Source organism: Miniopterus schreibersii (genome assembly GCF_964146895.1).
Source record: "Miniopterus schreibersii genome assembly, chromosome: 10".
Lineage (NCBI taxonomy): Eukaryota > Metazoa > Chordata > Mammalia > Chiroptera > Miniopteridae > Miniopterus > Miniopterus schreibersii.
The window spans coordinates 1,614,033-1,621,814 of record NC_138110.1 but is presented as its reverse complement, the minus strand read 5'-3'; positions in this window follow the sequence as shown (position 1 = coordinate 1,621,814).

Genomic DNA, 7,782 nt, shown 5'->3' with positions numbered 1-7,782 from the left:
AGGAGCCTCCATAGGCAGGCGAAAGAAGCCGCTCGCTGCGTGTGGAGGTGCGCTGCGCAGATGTCCCTTCCAGTGGGGATGGCAGTGTGCTGGCTCTATGTGTTACTCCTCTATGGCCATTCTCTGCTCCGTGGCTACTGCTGGGCTGGCCCAGCCTTTCACGGAGGTGCCCACAGTCTGCCCTCCTCCTCCCCTCCCCTTTCCCTCCTCTTTTCCTTCCCTCCCCCTCCCCTCCTCCTCCCCTCCCCTTTCCCCTGTCATCCCCCTTTTCCTCCCCCTCCCCTCCCTTTCCCCTCCCCTCCCCCTTTCCCTCCCCTCCCCCTTTCCCCTCCCTTTCCCCTTCCCTTCCCCCTCCCCTCCCCTCCCCCTTTCCCTCCCCTCCCCCTTTCCCCTCCCTTTCCCCTTCCCTTCCCCCTCCCCTCCCCTCCCCCTTTCCCTCCCCTCCCCCTTTCCCCTCCCTTTCCCCTTCCCTTCCCCCTCCCCTCCCCTCCCCCTTTCCCCTCCCCTCCCCTTCCCCTCCCCTCCCCTCCCCTCCCCCTCCCCTCTCCTCTTCTCCCCCTCCCCTCCCGCTTTCCCTCCCCCTCCCCTCCTCCTTTCCCTCCCCCCTCCCTCTCCTCTTCCCCTCCCCTTCCCCCTCCCCTTCCTCTCCTTTCTCCCCCCACCCCACAGGTGTCAGCACATGCACCATTGTCAAAGCTCCTCACTTGCACCCTCACCCTTTAGTTTCTGCAGGTGTCCTCAATGCTCTCCAAACCTGGGACCCTGTCTTGGTGGCTGCTTCCTGGATGACCCAAGTCCACACAGGCTTGGTTCTGCTTTTTTTTCTTTTAATCCTCACCTGAGGATATTTTTCCGTTGATTTTTTAGGGAGAGTGGAGGGGAGGGAAAGGGGAGAGACATCGATGTGACAGGGACGCATAGATTGGTTGCATCCCACCCACACCCTGACCAGGGCCAGGGATTGAGCTTGAAATTGAGGTACATAAATACATTCCCTTGAAACTCAGGGCCCTTCGAGTCCACAGGCCGATGCTCTAACCACTGAGCCAGACCGGCCAGGGTTGATTCTGCTTTTGAAAGGGTGGCCAGGGAGGCCCCACTGAGAAGGGGACTGGAGCCAAGATCTGCATGAGGGAGGGAGGCAGGAGCAGGGGATGAGAGGCGCGCATGGGCATCTGTGGCTGGAGCACAGAGGGTGGGCATGGGGAGAGGGCAGGCGCGGTCCTCTCTTCAGAGGAAGGGTGCTGAGTGGGAACCCAGGATGGTTTCGAGAGACCTTGGAGGCTCCATCAGCTTCAGGGCGCAGTAGTCTCTAGAGGGTGAGGCAGTTTGGAGGCTGCCGCCGTGATCCAGGTGAGGATGATGGTGGCTGGGCGGAGGGCCCCATGGAAGTGAACACCTGGCCAGATCCTGGATGTCTTTTGAAGGTGACACTGGGGAGTATGGGAGAAAGAAAGAGGTCAAGGCTGACTCCAGGGTTTTGGCTCAAGCATCTCGGAGGATCTCGTGGACAGGACTGAGCCAGGGAGTCTGTGGGAGGAGAAGGTTGGGGAACAACAGGGTGCTCTGATTTAAGTGCATTGAGCTTAATGCCCATTGGACATTCTGGAAGGGAGGTTGTCAGGCCCCCCAGGGCCCAGCCCCAGCCCTGGAATCAGAGCCTGTTGCAGTAGCAGCCTGCCCACCTCTTCTGGGTCTGGGGCCAGAGGAACTCTGGGCTGGAGAGACAGCATCAGGCCAGCAAGATGCTGTCCCATGTGTCCTGTGTGTTCTATGCGCTGTCATGGGGCAGCGGGCTCTGCCTCCACGCTCTCACTGTGCTACAGGAACCTTTCTCCTTCAACCAATTGCAGGCCCAGAGCTGTCTCCACAGAGCTCTTGCCCTGTGCATGGGGACGTGGCCCACTAATGAGAAATAATGAGCGGAGCAGGGCGGCCAAGGCCAGCTGCCGGGCAATTGTCCTGCCAGTTACAGCCAAGGCGCGTTTCCAGAGGGCCAGCGCTGTGACCCCTCTAAAGGGACCGATGTTTGCTTTCTCCTTCTGCAGCAGCTCATTTAAATAAGGAAATGCAGATTTTCCTTTTTTGTTCCTGGTCTTTTTTTTTCCTGGTGACATTCTGAGCCAGCTCCGGGTGTGTCCTGATCAGCTCAGGGCTCTGGTGTGATCAGAATGGTTCCTGAGGCCACCGATTTGGAATAAAGGCCAAGTCTGATTCCCCTACCTTTAGGGACAGGGATGAGTTTTGCCCGGGGTCCCAGTGGCAGGAAGGTGAGAGAGGACAGGAGAACCAAGGATACAGTTACTGCGGTTTGGCTACAACTCAAAGAGGTTTAAGGAATGGAGTGTTTATTGTTTGCTGTCCACGGCTGGAAAATCCAGGAGGTAGGCTTCAGACACAGCTGTACCTAGGAGCTGGGAGAACAGCTGCTTCTTTCCATCTGTCTTTTCCCTGTGTTTACCTCATTCCCAGTAGGGCCTGTCTCCCTGAGAGCTCTCCCTGAAGCTCCACTGCTCTCCTGCCTTTTCCTTCACTCCCCAGGAGGAAGAGGGAGCTGCCAACAGCATCCCAGAATGAGCCATGTTGGCTTGGCTCAAATAATTCCGGTGGCTGGCCTGGGCTTGCAGCAGTGTGGGTCAGTAGGCCAGGTCGTGGGACATGGGAGAGGAAAGATGGAGGGGGAGGGGTGTCAGGCAGGTGGAGCCATAGTCATCCCAGCAGCTTCCCCGGGGCCTCTGCCCTTCCCCCAATAGTGTCTTTGTGGACAGTGCTGAGGAGCCCTGGCATTGTCCTCCTGATGGTGGGCCTGGGCATTGAGAGCTCTATGGGAAACCCCCCGGGGGAGGCCCAAAGTTCCCTTCCCTCAGCCTTGGTTGGGGTGGAGGCCAAGCCATTCTTTTGTCTGGACTCTTGGCCAACCCTTGGTCCATTGCTGGCTGCCACCTGCCTTCAATAGGAGGCCCCGCCCTCACGGGAGTGGGTCCCTGCTCTGAGCCCTCTCCCCACAGTGCCACCATCACGGCATGTTCCAGCAGGAGTGCTTCATCCCAGCCTGACCATCCCGCAGCCTCACCCTCCCTTCGGGGTTCCTGTCCTGCCCTGGGTCTCTCCTGCAATGACCAGGTGGGGTGGCCCTGATGACAATGCTGATGAGGTGACCCAATCCATTCTGCAGACCTTAGGTCCACAGTTCCACCCGGTCCCATCCCCTGGGCAAATGAGCAGAGCCCTGACCTGCGCATCACCTTGGGCCCCTCTCCCTCCAGAGGCAGCCTCTGTGGGGGCACAGGGGCTGGAAGGAGGGGCCCATGGGGGGAGCTGCTTCCTGTAGGAGGAGACAGAGCCTGGCCCCCAAGCGCCTCTGTTTACTCTCCCAGTCCCCAGGGACTCAGGGTGGCTTCTTGGGGAGCCTGTGCCTGTCAGGAAAATAACAAATGAGTCACTGTCTTAGTGCTGGGGGCTCGGGATCCAGTTAATGAAGATGTCCCCTGAAGCTCTGAAGGAGGGAGGAGGGGGCCTGGGGTGACTCCCAGGAGCAGGGAAAGTTGTGTGTGTATCTCTGTGTTTGTCTGTGTCTATGTGTGTACGTTTTTGTGTACTGTGGCATGTGGGTCTGGCTGTTCTCATGTCTGTGGGTCTGTGTGTAGCTCTGTGGTGTGTCCTGACTCGGGCCAGGGACAGGGTTCCTGGGGGAGCTGGCACTTGTCCTCCCCGTTCCCTGTGGGGACAGCTCACTGGCTGCACACACTCACACAGCCACGGGAAACAAGCTGTCCCTCCTGGCAGCCCCCTGGATGCGTGGGAGCCACCAGGCCAAGCTGGGGCAGGAGCTCAGCAGGTGGAAGGGGCTGGGGTCATCAGGGGCGTGGCAGGGCTGGGACACCCGGAGGCAGGCCCTCCTTCAGCCTTGCTGGGGTTTTGCTCAGGAGGCCATAGGCTTGCTCAGGATCTGCCTGGCCAGGCGGCTTTGTGCCTTTGTTCTTCTCACCTGCAGCGAGGAACCTGATGACCAGGGCCAGGAGCAGATGGTGCCGCTCTGGGTGTGGACTAAGGGCAGTGGAGTACCAGCTCTCAGCAACAGACCAGAGCTCTGCCTCTGCCTTGACAGCGAGGCCACTTAATTTTTCCCCATGGCCCTGAGTTGAGGGGTGCTTGCCACTCAGGTGGGACCCCCTGGCCTCTCCACAGGCCCTGTCCTCTCCCCCACACCCCTGCCAGACCTCAGTTTGGGCCCGCCATTTCCTGGCACTGAATAATCCTCTCACATTTTCTAAATTCACTTGGCTGACTCAAGCAGAGCTGGGAATGCCCCTGTGACAAGTAATGAGGTTCACTAGGAGGCTCTTCTAGTCCCTGGGCTCAATTTTCCCATCTGTACAATGGTGCAATAGTGGATAAGCCAGTGGTTAAAAGTCACCTGGTGGAAACATCTGGGGCTTCTGGGAGTTTGACCCTGAGTGACTCACCTGTGCACCATCTGGAGGGTGGTCCCAGCCTGGGATGCCCTGATGGAGAAAGGAGGGATCCAGAGGCCTGTCCAGACAGGTGGCTGTCCTGCCCACATGTGGAAAAGGAGACATAGAAACTGTGGCTCAACCAGGCATGCATCTGACAGTACACTGGTGGTATATCTCCTTCAGGTATGGCTGGATCCAGGAGTCCAATGATGCCCATCAGAGCCTGTGTCTTTCAGCCCTTATCTCAGGCCTGCCTCCCTCCCCCCCATGCAGCTGTTCCCTTGGTGTGGCACCTCCAGGCTGACATCCCACAGCTCTCAGCCCTGGGATCAGATGCAGGGCCTTGTGCCCAAGCCTAGGGCATGGCTGACTATTCCGAAGTGGTGCAGTGATGTCCCAGGTGCTAGTCACGTGCCCCTGTCTGGGGCTAGAGGTGAGGTCAGCCTGGGGGTGGGGGCCTTCACTGGAGGATTGGGACTGTTCCTAGGAGATAAGGTAGATGGTGAGCAGAGCACCAGATGTTTGTCACAGGGACACTCCCATCCCCTCTGGCCCTCCATGTTCATCCCAAATGTCTTCCTCAACCAGGAGCTTCCCACACCTTACTTCCTGGGCCCTGCCAAGCCCTGGGGAAACTGAGGGTCACAGAGACTCTCTCTTAACAAGTGGCAGAGCCTGGACTTGTATGGGGCTGCTGGCTCCATCTAAACCCTGGCCATCTGCCCAGACCAGATCATCCCGCCCACCTCCTATAGGCACCCAGGGGCATTTATTGAGCACCTACTATGTGCAGCTTGACTAGGAACCTGGAAGGTCACGTTGTTATTGAGGCCTGTGAGGGATTAGGGGTGCCAGGCTAGCTTTGTCTCCAGGAGGTACCTTGGAGAGGACCCAGCCCTGACGGTCCCCTGAGCCCTGGGCCGTGGGACTCCTGGACAGACTGCCTTCCCTGGGCTGGGGTAGTGCTGGCAAACTGCCCATCATGAAGCGTCTTACCAGCCCCTACGCTTCTTCCCCAGAACAAGGCTGACCTGCTCACCAGCCTGCCACTCTACCTGGAGGGGATGGAGTCACTCAGCTGGAGATATGCAGCTCCTGAAGCCCCCAAACCAGAGAGCAATAATACCCTGTGGGCCCCAAGTCCTACACTGAACCCATCTCACTCAGGATGACTACAGAATTGGGGGACTCAGTGCAAAATGAAGACTCGGGCCCCTCCCCCAAGTTAAGAATTTCAAATGGCGACAGCAGAGCAATCAATTGAGCATGGAGCCCCACAGGACCGCCCAGGTTGCAGCACTGACACTCCCAGCCCACAGTCCAGACTGCTGGGGCCCCCTTTTGGCCCTCCACTGTGAGCCCTGAAGGCAAGTCTGGGGTGTGCCTGGCAACCGCTCTGACCTGACCTGACCTGGCCTGGCCCACGATTGGATTGCTGTCTGGTCCGGCCCCCCCCACTTCCTTTCCCATGGACTGATGGACCGATGGAAGGGGAGAGCATGCCTGTCCCCAGAAGGACCCAAATGTCTGCTCTCTCTTACCCATCCTCCAGAGCATGGGTGCTCTTGCCAGGAAGGGAGGCCGGGCCCCTGCCACCAGCCCCCTCCCTGCTGGCAGGAAGAGAAATGGATCACACTGCCCTCCTCGCCCCCATTCCCCCTCCCCAGGCATGCTTAAACTTTTCCCCTCCCACCTCCGCGCCTGGCAGCTCCCCTGGCACTGGGGCTGGCCTGCAGCTCCAGAAAGTTAAATTTACCCCCAGCCCAGCTGTCTATCCTCCCGCTCCCTCCAGCCGCACCGGTCTGTGTGTGTGCAGTGATGCGCCCACACTTGTGGGAAGCCCCGGGAAGGATGGGGAGAGAAGGAGCAGAGCTCCTTGCTTGTCCTGTGGTCCCCTGGGTCTGTGCCTGCTCATGGTGTCACCTGCCCCATGCAGAGCCAGCAGGGCAGCAGGTGCTCAGCAGGTACTGCGAGAGGAAACCAGCTGCCAGCACTCAGAGCACAGCCAGGAAGACAGAAACCACATCCCACCGTGAGTGCAGATGCTAAGGCTCCTGCCCCGCATGCTGCTGGGGCTCGCAGTAGGAGCCTAGGTTGCATGTGGCAAGGGTGTCAGGAACTGAGAGCTGAGAGTTCTTTCCTGCATCTGGCACTGCCCCACTTCCCAGGGGTTGTGAACCCACACCTCTTGAGGTGTCCACAACTCTGGATCTGCCCTGGCTGAAGCTGGAGGACCCCTAAAGGCCAAAGGAAGGCCTAGCCACAGGGCTCTGGGTGGTGTCAGGGGTCTGTACAGGTTTTCTGACAAATGGCCACCCATGATCTTCTCCCGTGGGTCCTCTGTTTTATTCAGGCTGGCAGTGAACTCAGCTAAAACACTGCTGTCGCACCAAGAGCAGTATGGGATGAAGTTCTGGCCAGTGAGATGTCAGCAGAAGTGCCTGGTGTATCTTCAGGGACAGATCCTCAAAGGGAGCTGACTCACCTGGTGGAGCAGCATCTCTCTTTGTTCTTTTCCTCTCTCCTTCTTCCTAGTCAAATATACATGTGATGGCTGGAGCACAAGCAGCTATATTGGGCCATGAGGTAACAAGGAGAATGAAAGCTAGCACTAGAAGTGGGGTACAATAATGTAGGAACTGGGTCCCTGATGATGCCTGGTACCTTACCTGCCCTGCAGCTCTAATTCTAAAGGGCAGGCAGCCAAGTTGGCCCAAATGTACTCCCAGCAAGGTGGGTGGCCACTCAAGCACCCTGCAAGACATTCCATAGAAAACTCTCCCAGTTTTAATAAATCCTGAGTCTGCAGCAGGCCCTTTTGTATCCCAGAGGCTCCAATGTACACTAGAGTGGGCAGAGCCTGGGAAGCCCTGCTTTGGGGGGGTCACTGATTGGCTTTGTTTTTTTAAAAAAATATATATTTTTATTGATTTCAGAGAGAGGAAAGAAGAGGGAGAGAGAGAGAGATAGAAACATCAATGATGAGAGAGTTATTGATCAGCTGCAGCCCGCAACCTGGGCATGTGCCCCGACCGGGAATCGAACCCTGATTGCTTGGATCCGAGGTCGACGCTCAACCACTGAGCCATGCCCGGCCAGGCTGGCTTTGTTTAAATAGCTTTCCCAGACCCACTTGACTACAGAACCCTTTCCTCCAGAAATACCGAATAAGAGACAGAAAGGCCTTGGGGTTCTATGGCATCTGGTTTGGGAAACTTTTCAGAGAGTGACTGGGGCATTTAACTGAGACAATTCACTGAAAGGTACACAGCCCCGTGCCTGCACAATGAAAGTGTTCAATAAATGCTGGGGCTGCTACTAGAGC